The 16,834-nt window shown below is 45.1% G+C and overlaps 1 pseudogene; it reads left to right on the top strand.

Moving 5' to 3' along the window:
* Positions 1–289: 289 nt before the first annotated feature.
* LOC105513257 lies at positions 290–16,062 on the top strand (annotated as a pseudogene).
* Positions 16,063–16,834: the final 772 nt, after the last annotated feature.

Raw genomic sequence — 16,834 nt, 5'->3', positions numbered from 1 at the left:
TGTTGTCCAGACTGGAGTGCAGTGGCATGATCTTGGCTCACTGCAACCTCCACCTCCCAGGTTCAAGGAATTCTCCTGCCTCAGCCTCCCGAGTAGGTGAGATTACAGGTGTGCGCCCGGCTCATTTTAGTAGAGATGGAGTTTCACCATGTTTGCCAGGCTGGTCTCAAATGTCTGACCTCAGGTGATCCGCCCACCTTGACCTCCCAAAGTGTCGGGATTACAGGCGTGAGCCACCGTGCACGGATCAACATGTTGTTATTGAGCGCTAGCTACTTATTTTTCTAGGTGCTGGAATATAGAGAGGAACCAAACGGATTAAAATCCTTGCCTCCATGGAGCTTACCTTCAGCTAACGGAGACAGTCAAAAACAAGGTAAGTCAGTATTATGCGTAGGAGATTATAAGGTAGAGTGTGCTAACAAGAAAACTAAACCAGAAGGGGAGTGGGAATGTGTATGTGTGCGTGTTGAGGGAGGTGGAGTTCACAATGCAATTTTTGCTAGAACAGGTCACTAGGGAAGGTCTCACTCAGAAGAGGACATTTGAGGAAAGGCATGAGAGGAGAGGAAGCGAGCCATGGGAGTATCTGGGGGAAAGGTTCCAGGCAGCAGAAAGAGCACATGCAAAGGCCCTGAGGCAGGACTGTGCCTGGCATGTTCCAGGGACATTAAAAGGCAGTGTGGCTGAGGCAGAGAAAGCAGAGAAAACAATGGGAGATGAGATCACAGAGGTAAGGGATTGGCTGACATTGGTACTTACTGAAGAAAACCCCTCCCTATGTTCCTGTTAACTGGGGTTCTTCCACAAAGTCAACATGTCTATAGAAGCCACTGATGAAACAGGCTCCCCCTTGGAAAGACCATCTCGCCTTCCAGCCTCTCCATCCTGCAGAGAGGAAAACCTGAGTTTGGTGTTGGCAGTCAGGTAATTCATCAAATCTGGAAACCACCTCATCAGCATTCCCCTGGCCGACTGAAAGCAACCATGACGTTGTGCTGAATGCACTTGCAGAGTCGTGCTGTGCTCTCTCCGAGTTCATCACAGCACCTCCCTATGCAGGAGTTTCAATTCAAGGTCATTTTTGGTTCCTTTCAGTAGCAGACTCAGAACCAGACCTATTCAAGTGTCGGAATGGGGCAGACACATTAATAGCCAGACCCCAGTGGGAGTTCTATTTTCCATTTCCTCCTCCCCCATATTTATTTGTTTCTTCCTCTCCTCTGTGCGGTAAAGGTGATCTTGTATGATATTTTCAGATGAGGCTTAAAAAGGTGGAGTGGAGGATGGGAAGATGACACCCTGAATTGGAGCTCACTCTTTCTCAGTCCCTCAGGCTGGAGTTGGGCTCCCTGGGTTCGAATCCCCATTCTATCACCTAGAAGCTGTGTGACCTTAGTCAGGATACTCAGCCTCTCTGAGCCTCAGTTTAAAATTTTGAATTGGGGCCAGGTGCATTGGCTCATGCCTGTAATCCCAGCAGTTTGGGAGGCCAAAGTGGGTAGATTACTTGAGGTCAGGAGTTCAAGATCAACCTGGCCAACATGATGAAACCCCTTCTCTACTAAAAATACAAAAATTAGCTGGGTGTGGTGTCACATGCCTGTAGTCTCAGCTACTTGGGAGGCTGAGGTAGGAGAATCACTTGAACACAGTAGGCCGAGGTTGCAGTGAGCTGAGATTGTGTCACTGCACTCCAGACTGGGTGATGCAGCAGGATCCCATCTCAAAAATAAAATAAAATAAAAGTAAAAAAATAAAATTTTTAATTGGGGATGATGATGACATCTTCCTCAAAGACTTGTCATGAGAATTCAATGTGGTCATTTAATTCTGTTTCAGGATTTAGCCAAATTTGGGTGGTATTTCCCTTTTGATGGAGTACTTTTCATCACAATGAGAAGGATGTCTTAGGACTCCAGGACACTGAGAGGTGGGTGTCCAAAACATGTGGTTGTCTCTGCATTTCCACTCAAAGCAGAATCCAGGTATTTTCCAGGTGCTTCCCTCTCTCTGCTGAAAGTTCACTTCATCTCCATCTGGGTGGTCCCAGCCTCCCAGGCTGATAAGCCTCTTGAATTCTTAAGAGCAGACAGAGAGGTGGGCCCTCTGTGGTCTAGGGGAGAAGTGGCCCACTGCCTCAAATGGGAAAGATGTTCTAACTATGGTTATTCCCTTGCCTGGGACAAAAGCTGAAATTTTCTGGTCTCATGCAGGAAATTAAGGGAAATGTTTGTAAATTCTTTGGAAGGAGAAACGTGAAAACAACAAGTAAATATCCTTTCTAGAGAAGGAGATTTTTAGCAGGGAATTTGCAGAGATTATACCTTTCTTCCTTTAGTGTAACTTACCTTTTGGGGAAAGGGCACCCAGAATTTGGTGAATGTTGTCTAATGGCCACAGCTTATTAACCCTATGTGTTCCTGTAGACAGGGCAAAAAATTACTACACAATTATGGCAGAAAGCCTCCCATGACAGGGATACAGCAAACAGTCAATATTACTCCTGGCAATAAACCAATGAATAAATAATACATCAGGAATAGCTACAGTGTTTCATAGAAATGGCCAAAGCAATTATCTTAGGATCATTGTAATTAGAAAAACATTCCCATGAAATGTGTCTGTAATTCAGTGATTTAAATGAATAGAATAATGTTTTCTTACTGGCTCAGATTACTACTTTAGAGATAATTTATCATGGTGTCTGATGAAGCTCCAATGGCAGGAGCCCTTCAGATTATGATTTTAAATTGTTGTGGCCTGTTGATGGTGGCAGCAGCTCATCTGGAGCGGCCGCTGTGGGGATGCCAGCTGCAGCAGGGGAGGCGCAGCCAGGGCTGCATGCTCTGCGGAGCTACCCAGGCCAGGAACAGGTGGGAGTCCTGCCTCCCACCGAGTTGGTGGGGAGGGAGCCCTGTGTTCTCAGGCACCCCTGCAGCAACCAGCCGCAGCTCTGGACCCAGGCATCCCCCTTCTCTTAGGGCCAGGAAGCCCTCCCTTGCCCCTGCAGGCTAGGAAATGTCTGCTGCTGCTCCCTGGTCTCTCCCCACTCCTGGTACTAGCTCTGATTTTGGAGCAAAGTTGTGTGCAAGCTCGTGCACTGTCGCAACCTGGAAGGGTGGGGGTGCTCAGGGCAGCACTGATATGCCAGACCCGCACCCCATCCCCTACCTCGGCCTCCTCCAGAATTTGGGCACCAACAGTGCCAGAGGGAGGCTGGGGGTGCTGAAGGTGGCTCAGCACAGGCCTGCGCCCCTTGGCACAAACAGCCAAGGCATCATGGATAGCATGTTGATTGTGAGAGGCAGGCAGGTTCCTGGCCAGAAAGGGGCAGGTCTCTAGTGAAACTCCACCTTCAAGCCAGGGACAGCCTGAAGCCTGGGGACCAGGCTGCCAGTTCCGGGTGGAGTCCGAGGCCCAGAGTGAGATCTTATGGTGCTTTTTCCAGGCTTGCCCATGGCTGCGCATGAACCAGTCAGCACACACTTCCCCCCTTCTGAGCCCATTAAAACCCTGGACTCAGCCAGACTCAGACAGAAGTCAGGACTAACAGCTGTGGGAAGGAGCTACCCACTTCCGGTCTCCTTGACACTTCAGGATGACCTGCCTGCACGTAGGAGCTACCCACCATGGGTCTCCTCTCCAGTGAGAGCTGGACACTTGCCAGGACAACCTGTCTGTGGAAAGGAGTTACCCACTCTGTGTCTCCTGAGAGCTGTTCTGTCACTCAGTGAAGCTCCTCTCCACCTTTCTCACCTTCCAGTTGTCCAGGCACTCCATTCTTCCTAGACACAAGACAAAAACTTGGGACCTATCAAATGGTGGGACTGAAAGACCTATAATACAAATGGTTAAAACACAACCCCCGCTCTCCATGATGAGAGAAGAGCTGTGGCCCTTCAAGGAGTTCAGACGTAGGGGCTCCTCAGGCCACTGTTGTGACACCTTCTTTAGGGCTCTGTGGTTACTGGTGTCTCCAAACTTCTGGGCACCACCATGTTTCTTGGTGCCCACAATAGAAGTTGCTTGCAATACGCCTGGTCCACCATCAGCCTCGCACAGAGCCAGTGCCTGGAGTTGGCTTCCCCATTGCAGCCGGCATGCCAGGCTGTGTGCAGTGGCCAGTACCTGTTCAAATTCACACACCCCTCACCACTCCGCACATGGCTCCCCCTTGGTAGGCGTGGAATCTGGCCAGTAGCTAGAGCTGAGTGCAGCCTGCTGGGCCAAGTGGGTGGAATGAGCCCAGGGGTCCCGAGGAAAACATGGGCAAAGGTTCCACTGACCACACAGGTTTCCAGCTGGCAAAGTGACACCCTAAAGATCCTGTGACATTTTCTGGGACACTATCAGGACCACAGACTCAGCATCAAACAGTTAAATGACCTTGACAGAAACCCATGAAATGAACTTATCCATATGAAGGATTCTTGCAGGTAAAAAGCCTGCCACGATGTAGATAACCACCTCTGCCTTATCACATTGGAAAATTGTGGCTGAGCTGTGCCATGATTTTTGTGAAGGCTGAAGCAGAAGACAAAAGAGCCTGGCTTAAAGATGTATAGACCCACCAATTCCACTCCTACTTCTAAACCCAAAGAGACATCCACCAAAAGACATATGCAAGAATGTCCATAATTGCCCAAACTTGAATCAACTGAATGTCCAGCAATAGTCAAATGGGGAAATTAAACATTCAATGAAAGACTACTCAGCAATTCAATAATTTATTTTAAAAACCAGTTGCTACATACAGCAACTTGAATTAATCCCAAAACATGTTGAGCCAAAGAAGCCAGACACCAAAATATATGCACTGTATGATTCCATTGACATAAGATTTTGAAGCAGACAAAACTAATCCACAGAGGAGGAGATCAGAGTAGTGGTTACCTTATCTAGTGTGCAGGTAGAGGTTATAGAATTGCAAAGACATGAAGCAGCCTACTGGATGCTGGACTATTCTATATCTTGATTGGAATAACGATTCCATGGGTGTGTATGTATGAAAAACTCACCATCTGCACACTTAATATTTGTACATTTTACTCTGTGCAAAATATGCCTCAATTTAAAAATGAAAAAGTAGGAAACAAAAAATTAAATATAGAGGTAAACAGGATGTGTGGTTTTCTAGGTGGCTTTTATAAGACTCAAATTCAAGAATTGTGGCTCCTTTGTAAGGAGAGAAAATCTGAATCCCATACAGATAGACTTGTCCCAGGGTGACACTGTGTTTGTTCAACATTAACCAGCACTATTGAGACTACTGTGCCGAGCAGTGGGCTGGCTGGTGGCAACACGATGGGAAAATGGGACTGTTGTGGACTCAGTCAATAGGAGAAGCAACACTTCAGAAAGAAAACAACACACACAATTCTATCACTTCGAAATCTGATAGAGACTATAAGAAGAAAAATATACAAGACACACACGAGATGTTTTTCAAGAAAGAACAAGAAGGAAGCCTACTTTTGTTTGGGAAGTCTGGAAAATCTCTGAAGAAATCACATTTGAATAAAGATGTGAAGGTTGGATAGGAGTCAGCCAGCAGAATTAAGTATAATGGGAACACATGGAAGTGGAAGTGTGTGTGTGTGTGTGTGTGTGTGTGTGTGTGTGTATGAGAGAGAGAGAGAGAGAGAGAGAGAGAGACAGAAAGAGAGAGAGAGAGAGAAGCATGAGTAAAGGTCTTGAGCTGACTGGCCCAAGGAGCTGGGAGAATTCTAGTGTAAATAAAAGTTACTGAGTGGGAGGGAAGGAGGGAGAGAAGGCTGAGGGAGTAAGGTAGACAGGGACCAAGCTATAGAGCACTTTCCAGGCCATGATTAGGGTTTAGATGAATGCCAAGTATAATAGAAAGGGTCAGAGGGTTAAGTAAGATCTGATTTACATTTAAAAGAGATCACTGGCTTCCAAGAAGAGAATAAACTAAAAAGAGATCAGAACAGTCAGAAGAACCAGGTAAGACTATTGAAGTAATCCAGGAAGGAGAAGGCAACTTGAATTAAGATAGCGGAAACAAAAATGGAGAAAGGTGGATGGAAATAAGCTAGCTTTTTGAAATCCTCTTCTGATAACCTAATCTCTCTTCTAAAACTAGCTATTAACTCTAATCCGTGCGCGCGCGCTCTCTCTCTCCCCATCCTACTGAAACACACATACACACTCACAGTAGACCCTCACTCTCTCACCCACTAGATCCCAGCTGTGATGAGAAAGCAACAGCAACGATGTCCATTCAGGGCCTTGCTAGGAATTCCAAGGCATTATTTAGTTCAAGGAAAGGAAATCAGGAGTAAATGTTAACATTCATTCAGGGTCACCTACGTGACAAGCATTGGGTTAGATACTTTCACATTTGTTTTCTTGGATATCAAATTGGATATTATATCCTCACTTTAATAGGTGAGGAAATTGCAGCATGAAGAGGTTAAATAATTATTTTGTTGCAGCCTCATAGCTATTTTAAATGGCAGAAGTAGATTGATTTCAGAGCCACCTGATTCCAGAAACCACATTCTTTCTACTACACTCTGCAAATGATTCTTTTATCAAAGGTTTATGGCTTTTTAATAACAGACACCAGGAAGAGTAATCCACAGGGATGGCTTATTAATGGTGACATTTAGATTTTCAAACACCTGGTTAAAAGCAGATACCTTTGAACAGCAGTCTTCAGAGCCTCTGGGACACAGCCCCTTAGGCAACCTCGTACTCTAGTCCACCTGTGATTAACTACAAGTCCACCTCCATGCACAGGTACCCTGGATGCCAGTGATATCTGAGAGCAACCACTAAAGGTCAAAGGTGGCTACACAAATCCCAGCACTTTGGGAAGCTGAGGAGGGCAGATAGCGAGGTCAGGAGATCGAGACCATCCTGGCTAACCTCTACTAAACATAAAAAAAAAAAAAAAAAAAAATTAGCCGGGCGAGGTGGCGGGCACCTGTAGTCCCAGCTACTTGGGGGGCTGAGGCTGGGGAATGGCGTGAACCCGGGAGGCGGAGCTTGCAGTGAGCCAAGATGGCACCACCGCACTTCACCCTGGGCGACAAAGCGAGACTCTGTCTCAAAAAAAAAAAAAAAAAAAGGTAGCTACACAACCTCCAAACGCAGTGACATCAAAGCTGAGTTCAGCCCAGGTGTGCTGAGGCAGGTAGAGACCTGAATAATACTGAAGTGTCTTAAGTTGGGTTTCACTATAAGACAGATGGATCTAGCCCCTGCCTTGGGAAACAGCATAGCCTTGTGGGGAGGGAAAGGGTAAGAGTGAGAAGCTTGCCCATTCTAGGCTTTCCTCCTGCTTTAACAGTGACTTTGCCCAATTACCATAAACACATTTCTTTGAGGTGGCCATGTGACCACAGACACCATATCCTGGGGACTCAGGGAAGAGGGATGAATCCACTAGGGTTCAATCGGAGAAGCAGGGCCACTCTGAGTGATACGGAACAAGGGATTTGTTATTAAGATGAGCACGATTGTGGGAGCTGGTGACGGGGGTGATGGCAAGCTGCTTCTTTACCTGGTGGGGGCCTAAAGCTGCTGTAGCTGGGCAGCTCTGGTAATCAGGAAAGAAGGCTGCATCTAATGTGAGGAGAGCAACATTAACTGAAAGCGTGAGAAAAACTAGAACTGTCACCAGTGGAGGGTGTCCAGGTTCTTGGCATCTCGAATGAAAAAAATGGACAAAATGCACAAAGCAAGGAAAGAATGAAGCAACAAAAGCAATTTATTGAAAATGAACGCACACTCCACAAGGTAGGAGCTGGCCTGAGCAAGCAGCTCAAGAACCTGGTTACAGATTTTTCTGACCTTTAAATACCCTCTAGAGTTTTCTCATTGGTTACTAGGTGTACACCCTATGTAAATGAAGTAGTGGCCTGCAACCAGTCTGATTTGTTGTAGAAAGTGACCAATCAGAGGCTGAAGTGAAGTTACAAAGTTACACCCTATGCAAATGAAGACTTGGCCCATGACCAGTCTGACTGATTGCAGGAGGGGACTATCAGAGCTACTTTCAATTTTTCATCTGCCATGCAGAAGGACAGTGGGGGGCAGTGCAAAGGGAGTAGCATCTGGTCCTTTTGTTACTTAGGCATGGAAAGTTGGGGTTTTCCATTTGATTTAGTTCTAGGAAGTCAGCATGAATTGGCCTTCCATTTCCTGCCTCCAGGACCTATTCTCCTGCTTCAGAACAATGAGGACAGAATTGACCCCACATATGCGTCTTATTGCCTCCAATTTTGACAATGCGGGGAACCTGCAGAAGCCAACACTTTCTCCATGAGACTGCACACACAGTAAGTTTGCAACTCAAGAATCTGAAGGAGGAGATTGGGTAGGAACTGAAGGAGTTGCAGGCCCAGGCACTGCTCCATGCCAAGAGGATGAGCCATTAGGTCAGCATGAGCTATGGGGTCTGCCTGATACCTACACCAATCCACAAAGAGTGGCTACTGCTTCCTTCCCTTCTGCCTTCCCAGTCTCATGCAAATTTCTCTTGTGGTCAGTCCTAATCTACAATGATACAGGGAAGAGAGTTCTGGGAAATATTTCCAACTTAGCTAAGTTGACACAGTACCAAGCCCCTTCAAGGGGAGACCTGTAGAGACAAATAATTACATTAACTAAAGATTTTATGGTATTGGTAGGTGGAAAGAGAATTCCCATTCAAATCTATAGTGCAATCCTGGCCAGATCCTTTGAGAAAAAAACAAACAAACAAACAAAAAAACCACTTGAGTCAGTCATGGTGGCACATGCTTGTAGTCCCAGCTACTCAGAAGGCTCAGGTGAGAAGATCACTTGAGCCTGGGAGTTCGAGGCTCTAATGAGCCATGATCGCACAACTGCACTCCAGCCTGGGTGACAGAGCAAGACCCTGTCTCAAAAAAAAAACAAAAAAACAAAAACAAAAACACTTGAAATTCAAGTATAAAGTGGAGGAGAGCTGAAAATCAACTAATAAATCATTAGTGAGTGCTGATTATATGCAAAGCCAAGTCGTAGGCATCACTGTGAAGATACAGACAGCAGCAGGATAGGATTCCTGCCCTCACTGGAAGGAAGATGAGGTAGACAAGTGCCACATATGCATTACACACTAAATACTCCACACTCCCGGGGACTCCTGCAGGATACTTCTAAAAGCTGCCTGCTGATTGGTTGATAGAACAGACTTGAGCATTCTCAGACTCAGGTTCAAATTCAGCCTTGCCCCCTACTAGATATATTTGCTTAGTCACTCTGAGCTTCCATTTCCTGGTTCATAAAGTACAGTTAGTAATAATACTAATATAAGTTGGTTTAAAAGATTAAAAGAGATTTTACATGTGAAGCACTGGCACACAGCAGGTATTCAGGAAGTGGTAGATATTTTATTGTTTGTCATCATCATCCCTGTTCCTTTTTAGACACAAAGCCTACCTGAGTAGATGTATGACTTTAGTGTCAGGGACCTATGAGCTTGCAAAAATACATATATGTGTCTAATCTCTTAATGATCAGCAGTTCGGATAAGTTGATATGTTTCCCATATTTATATATTCATTCGGTAAATAGTAAGGGCCTAATACTATGCAAGACACGTGTGTCCAAATCGCATTCTAATGGCACAGCAATACAAGTCAGGGAGCTAAAAGTCTCAAATGGCTAATGCAAACAACATTCTTAGGAGCCGAAGTTCAGTTCAGCAAATATGTCCCGGAACTTGAAAGAAAAGGAAGAGGGGTTGAAAGAAAAGAAGCCTCAATGTCGCTTGTAGTGGTCAAGGAAGATTTCAGAGAGCAAGTGGCATTGGGGTTCAGCTTGGAAGAACAGGCAAGGTTCACGCCAGGAGGGAGGAGGGCAGCATTTCTGGGGCAGTGGAGGCTGGAAAGCCCCTGATGTAGTCACAGGGTAGCAGCGAGAGGAGAGTGGGCTTGTAAGGTAGTAAGTAGGCCAAGAAGTAGACTGTGCAGGGCTTTGAATGTCAGGGTCAGGAGTTCAGACTTTGTATGGTGGACAGCAGGGTCACTGAAGGTTTTCATAGAGAGAAGGGGCACAATGGAAGCCAAGTTTTAGGAAAACGAAGGTGGCAGAAGTCTATTGTCTGTAGAGGATTGAGGAGAGACTGTAGGCAGGAAGGCTGACTGGACATCCTGTCACAGAAACTCAGAACTAAAGAGAGGTCCAGTAATGAGACACTGAGAGTGCAGGGAGGGCTGCAGGGACTCGTGGGAAGGGAGAAAGCAATGCTCTTGGTGCCTGCTGGCACATAAGGAGTGACTAAAGGTGTGAGAGATGAGCTGGAATTCCAAGCCTGGGCAGCATGAACAGAAATAGGAAAGCTGGGGCTGGGGTGTGGGAAAGAGAAAAGAGGCTGTGTTCCACATGGAGAGTCACTGAGGAGCCCTGAAGGCACAGGCAAGAGATGAGGGCAGACGAAAGATTGGGGGTAACCTCCAGAGAAGGGCAGACTGAACTCGGAAAATGCCTGAATATAGGAAGGGGCAGGAGGTACCAGAGAAAGAACAGAGGCCTGGCCTCCTGGGAAACCTAATGAAACCTTCGAATTGCTGTTGGAAGACAGTGAAGGCCTCTAATCCTTATATCTCTTCCTGATGCACTGGTGCTTTTTTCTACAAGAGAAACATCACATTGCAGACCTGCTCAATGGCTAAAGAAAAGAGAAAACTCAGACCATTCCCAAAGAGAGAGAGGATTCCCTCAGAAAGAGTTGAGCTATCGCCCACATCATGGTCATGATGCTGCCTGTGTCAGAGTCCCTTGAGAACCAGACGGTGCATTCAAAGTGTTGAAGAGATTTGATGCAGAGGCCATTTGCAGAGTCAGGCACTGAGGACCAGCCACATTCATACACTGTCATCCTCCTCATCCCAAAGGGGAGCAGAGGGAATGGAGTTATTTGAAGCCTAAAGAGGGCCAAAGGGGTAGAACCAGTTGCCCAATCGGAGTGGTGGCTATAGGAGAACACAGCTACTGCCCAGAAGAGTAAAACGAATAAATACCCCAATGTTTCTCTCCTCCCACCTCCCTATTTCCTATAAGCACTTCTCATTAGCCAAACCACCCGGAAGCCACAAGACAATGAAGTCTAGCCAGTGCAATCTGCAGTGCTCAGTCTCCCAAGGTACAGAGCAGGTCAGAAAAGTGTGGAGGATGGATCTTGGGGAGAAAATGGAGAATAATGAGAACATTGGCCCATTTTCTTCCCTAGTTCAAAGTTCTACTTTGAGCAGAAGTAGACATGATTAATTTTTATTATAAATCATACACATTTGGATGGCATATTATGATTTCTAAAGTATTTCATATAGATTCTCCTTTTTGAGCTACACAGTATCCCTATGAGGTAGAAAACACCATGTTATTTATGTCCATTAAACTCTGAAGTCCAGAGACATTAAATGATTTATTCGAAGTCACACAGTGAGTGAATTGTGAAGTCCACACTAGAAATAATGCCCTCTAATTCTTAACCCACTGCTCTTTCCCAGGTGTGAAATTAATCTACCTGGGAAGGTGCCCCTGCTGTAGAAGACAATAGGACACAGCTGTCCAGAATGTGGCATGTATTGTGGCCCTGGTCCAGTTGGGTGAACAGGGCCATCCTGGGTTGTTTTCAATAAGCAAATATTCCTGACACTTCAATTATCCCAACCCAAACAATGAATACATTGTGCAAGAGGCTTCATAAATTTCATTCAGTTGGATGCAATGAGAATAATATAAGTCAAAGCTTTGTGTGTATTCCCTCAAAAAAAAGAAAGAAAGAAAGAAAGAAACCACCCAACAAAACAGAAATCGTTATAAGGAAAACATCTAGGCTAGAAAAAAGAGGCAACACAGGCTCTGTGTTCATCTCTATCCCCGTATCTCTGCAGAGAAAGTGTCTTCAGTCAGGAACCCCAGTCTCTACAAGTCAAAGCAGGAATATCGGCCTTCTTACACTTGGACAACTCCAAAATTGTGTGATTGGTAAGATTTTTTTTTAACGTTCCTGTATTTGATGTCTTCTCCTCCTCATGCACACCCTCCTTGTCCACTTCCTCTACCATACTGTCGTGAGCTGAATTGCATCCTCCTCCCCACCGGCAAAAGATATTACTAAAATTCTAACCCCCAGTACCTCAGAATGTGGCCATGTTTGGTAACAGGGATGTTAAAAAAGTAATCAAGTTAAACTAGGGGTGTTACAATAGGCCCTAAGCCAATATGACTCGTGTACTGTGAAAAGAGAAAATGTGGACACAGAGACGGACACATAGAGGGAAGACATGCATAGAGACATGGAGAACACACCCATCGACCAACCAAGGAATGCCTGAGGCTAGTGGGAGCTCAGGGAGCCCTGGAACAGATCCTTCCCTGGAGCTTTCAGAGGGAGCACGGTCCTGTGGACACCTTGATCTCGGACTTCCGGTCTCCAAAACAGTGAGATAATAAACTTCTGTTGTTCTAAGACACCCAATCTGTGGTACTTTGTTTACAGTAGCCCCTAGGAAATTAATACACCCACTAAATATATGCACATTTATATCAAAGATATAGCCAGGAAAATGGTAGTTATTTTCTTGGCAAAACTCAAGGTTTCATATAAAAATATCCAAAGAAAGTGCTGGAAAAGGTTTATATAGATTACACTTTGATCCTTTTTTCTAACTCTGCAGAACAGGAGTGGATTAGGCTTTGTGACAATATCTGATGTGTTGGTACCAGAATTAATTATGATGCATTTGGTTCCAAGTAATAGTATATCCATATTAAGATGGTTTAAACAATGAAAGCAACATCTTGGCTCCCATACCTGAAAATGTAGATGTATTCTGGGATTTAAGCATGATTTTATCAAGGCTCTAGATTCATTTCTCTGTAATTCTCTTCGTCTTGCCTCTTTTGTGTGTTGATTCCATCCTCAGGCTGGTTTCCCTCATGGTAGCAAAATCATTGCAGTGGTTCTGGCATGCATGTCTGACTCCATCACTTCCTGGAGAAAGAATGCCTTTATGCCCTAGATTCTTCAGCAACAGTCCCAGATGTGGTGCTGATTATTCCGTTCCTAACCAGTCCTAGGGGAAAGCCAACCACTGACTGGCTATGCTTCACTTGTGTGGTCCAATCACTGTGGCAAGATGCTTGAATTTTCCTAATGGCTTGGACAATTCTGGGCCTCCTGCTGGAGGCAGGGATGAGTGACCAGATATCCAGGTCAACCTTGAATGGAAGATGATCAAAATGAACATTGAGGAAGCACCACAATGTCCAGTCCAGAACTAAACCCTCTGCATATTGCAAAGTCTAATCTTGTCAAGATCTGATTGTTAGAACATTAGCTTGAGCTAGACCCACCTGCTTAAATGTGGAATCTAGAATATGAAGATTTCATTTCATATCTGAGAAGGGCCTATAAGTTGAGGAGGTGAGATTATATTTATTTTACTTTTGTTCCAGTTACTATGGCTACATAAGAAGTTATCTCAAAATGTAGCATCTTAGAATAACAATCATTATTTATTATCTCTCCAGGTTTCTGTGGATCAGGAATTCAGGTTGAGAGTAACTGGGCAGATGTAGCTCAGGTTCTCTCTGGTGGTTGCAGTCATTAGGTGGCTGTGGCTAGGGTCATATCAAAGGTATCATCACTAAATGTATACACATTTATACCCAAAGTGACACTTCACTGGGGACTTCAACAGCTGAGGCTTCTTGGACTTCTCTGTTCCTACATTGTCTCTTCATGTGATCTCTGAAGCATGGTGGCTTCAGGTATAGGACTCCCAAGGGTGTGTGTGTGTGTGTGTTTTATCTATCTCGGGTATCTCTCTCTACACACACACACACACATACACAGAGAGAGAGAGAGAGAGACAGACAAAAGCAGGTGGGTCCTTATCAGCTTACATGACCTAGCCGTAGAAACTAGCAGCTTCACTTCTGCAACAAACTGTGCATCAGGGAAGTCACAAAGTCCCTCTGGGTCCAAGGGGAGAGGAAACAGACTCCACCCAGAATAGAGAGTGGTAAGGTTCTAGCAGAGCACATGGGACCAGAAAATTACTGTGTCCCCATAAGAAAAATACAGTCAGCCACACACGCTTATAGCATTTATATACCATAGACTGTTCCAAGTGTGTTACGGCTACAAACTCATTTAATGGAATAGGGTACTAGACTTCCTTTTATAGATGGCAGATGCTGTGTGTGCCCCACCCACATCTTTTTGGCTCTCATCATTTCAGCACCTACCAGTTCATCTTCCAAATGCAGGATCTTGGCCCGAGAGCTTCCACTGGCCTCTGGAGTCTGGTGTGTTCTTGCACGCAGCAAGCCGGGTGTATTGGGGAATAGATTTCCTCTAGGAGCAGCTATCACCAAATAATTGGCAGGAGTTGGTGTATAAATGCCCTGGCTCCCTTGCCCTCTGGTGGCAGGATGGGATTTGATTCTGAGGCATGTGCTCTATGCTGGCTTCCACAGTCCCCCATGGGATAAGCTTCGGTGGTCCACAGTGGCGGCTTTCTTGACAATGCAACTCCATCATTTGCCTTGCTTTCCCTGTCTTCTTCCTACCACCACACTAGTGTTTCCTGTCACTCCCATATAACCTACTTGGATCTGAACTTTTCTGGAGGAGCCCACACTAAGACTTTTAACTCGCCCAAGATCACTCAGTTAGGAATTTGAACCCAGATTATAATTGTAGGTAGCTTTGAGAGGCACTTTCTTAGCACCTATTAAGTGACATTAGAGAAAAGGCAGTGCCGAAGAGCCCAGGAAAAGGAGGTAAGATACCTCCAATCTAGACTTGGGATGTTCCAAAGTTACAGCCACCAAACACTTCTCGAGCTTATACTATGAGCCAGGCATTGGGCTACATGCTAGGGGACCTTGGCTCACTGATTCTGGGATGGACATAACAATTCTTGGCCAAATTCTCCCTCTTAGCTGTGATGAAAAATATCATAAAACTTTTAGATGAGAAAGCCCTGCTCTAGTATAAGATTCATTTTGCTAACACTGCTTCTAGGACTTCAGCATGGGCCGCTGGGATGGGGCTAGAATGAGCGTATTAGCTGGAGCTGTCATAACCAAATATCATCAACTGAGCGGCTTAAACAACCGAAATTTATTCTCTCACAGTTCTGGAGCCTGGGAAGTTCAAGGTCAAGGTGCTGGCCAGTTCAGTTTCTGCTGAGAGCTCTCTTCCTGGCTTTCAGGAATCTGTATCCTTTCTGTGTCCTCCCTTGATGGAGAGAGGTCTCCCTTCCTCTTTTTATAAGGACATTAATTGTGTTGTATAAGGGCCCCACCTTATGACCTCACTTAACCTTAATTAGCTCTGTATAGGCCCTTGCTACAAATACAGTCGTATTGGGGGTTAGGACTTCAATATATGAATTCTGGGGGGACACAATTCAGTCCATAGCAGTCAGGTTCTAGTATAGTTTTCTGCAGGGGTTCACACCTGCAGAATAAGCTTTTAGCTTTATTTTATTTAGTTAGCAATCACTATCCACAGCAAGTCGAGGGTGGAAGCACTTTTGACTACAAAAAATACTTCTAAAGTCTAAAGAGCATAAATATTGTGTGACTGGATGGGCCAGTGCCCTGTCTTAAGGAAGCCCTGCCAAAGGCCTCCCAGGGCAATTCATGCCGCTCCACTCATGGGAGGCTGCAGTCCAACATGTAAGTGCCTCCATTAAATCCTCTCCCACTTTTTCTCAAACTCAGGGTTTTTTTTTGTTTTTTGATTTTTTCCTGAGAACATGCTGTCTCTTTATCTCTCTGAACTTCTAGGTAATATCTGTGTCATGAAAATAATCTAGATTAGAAGTGTGCGGCTTTGGCCAAATAGCTGAGTTTCACAGCAGCCAGCTCAGCCGGCCCAGTTTTGGGCTTTAAACAAGGAACTCCAGTTATTGAATCTAATCTTTCTCCCTTTTCTCTGTCTTCATAGGCAAATGGACAATCATCGATTTGTTGACAGAACACCTGTTAGGTGTAAGGCACGGTGCCATATGCTTTCCTTGGGGCTTGCCTTTAAGCAGCTAATAGAAATAAGAAGAAAAGAGGTGAAAAAGACAGTGTGATAAGGCCATAGTGGTGGATTGTGGATGTCCTGCCCTGTATCCACCTGAGTTTACTTGCGAGACAGCCTACACAGCATGCTGGCAACTTCCCCCTCACTGACTCAAATGTCAATCTCCTTTGGCAACACCCTGACAGACACACCCAGGATCAATACTTTGTATCCTTCAATCCAATCAAGTTGCCACTCAGTATTAACCATCACACCTTCTAAGCCATCATCTTCTAATCCTCCCATAACAATGGGTATAAGTTATGAAGGTGGGTTAGAAACTGGTACCTATCCCTCATTAAGTTGCCAGATGGATTTAACAGCACCTCAAAGTCAACATGCCCCAAGTCAAAGTCTTCTTTACCCATGAAATAAGCTGGTTTGCTACTTCCCTACATCTCTGAAGGGGTCCACCATTCCTCTGGCAACCATGTTCTCAAAGCCCAGAGGGAGGAAAAGAAAATGGATCTAAATAGAATGCCAGGTCCCATGCTGGATATTTTCACACCTTACCTCATTTAATACAACAAGCAAGGTGGTAGACAACATTGTCTACCTTTGCAAATGAGGAAACAGAGGCTTAGAGAAGTTAAAGAATTTGCCTGAGAATAAAGCTAAAAGTAGCTTTAAAATACTAGAGCTGGGATTGCAAGCTTGATGCAAAGTTTGGGCTCTCTTCATCCTTCACCAAGACCTTTCATTTTCCCTTTAAATATCTCTTATGTCTGCATTTCCCTTCCATTC

The sequence above is a fragment of the Colobus angolensis genome, unplaced genomic scaffold (genome assembly GCF_000951035.1).
Source record: "Colobus angolensis palliatus isolate OR3802 unplaced genomic scaffold, Cang.pa_1.0 Scaffold226, whole genome shotgun sequence".
Classification (NCBI taxonomy): domain Eukaryota; kingdom Metazoa; phylum Chordata; class Mammalia; order Primates; family Cercopithecidae; genus Colobus; species Colobus angolensis.
This window is presented reverse-complemented; position numbering and strand designations above follow the sequence as displayed.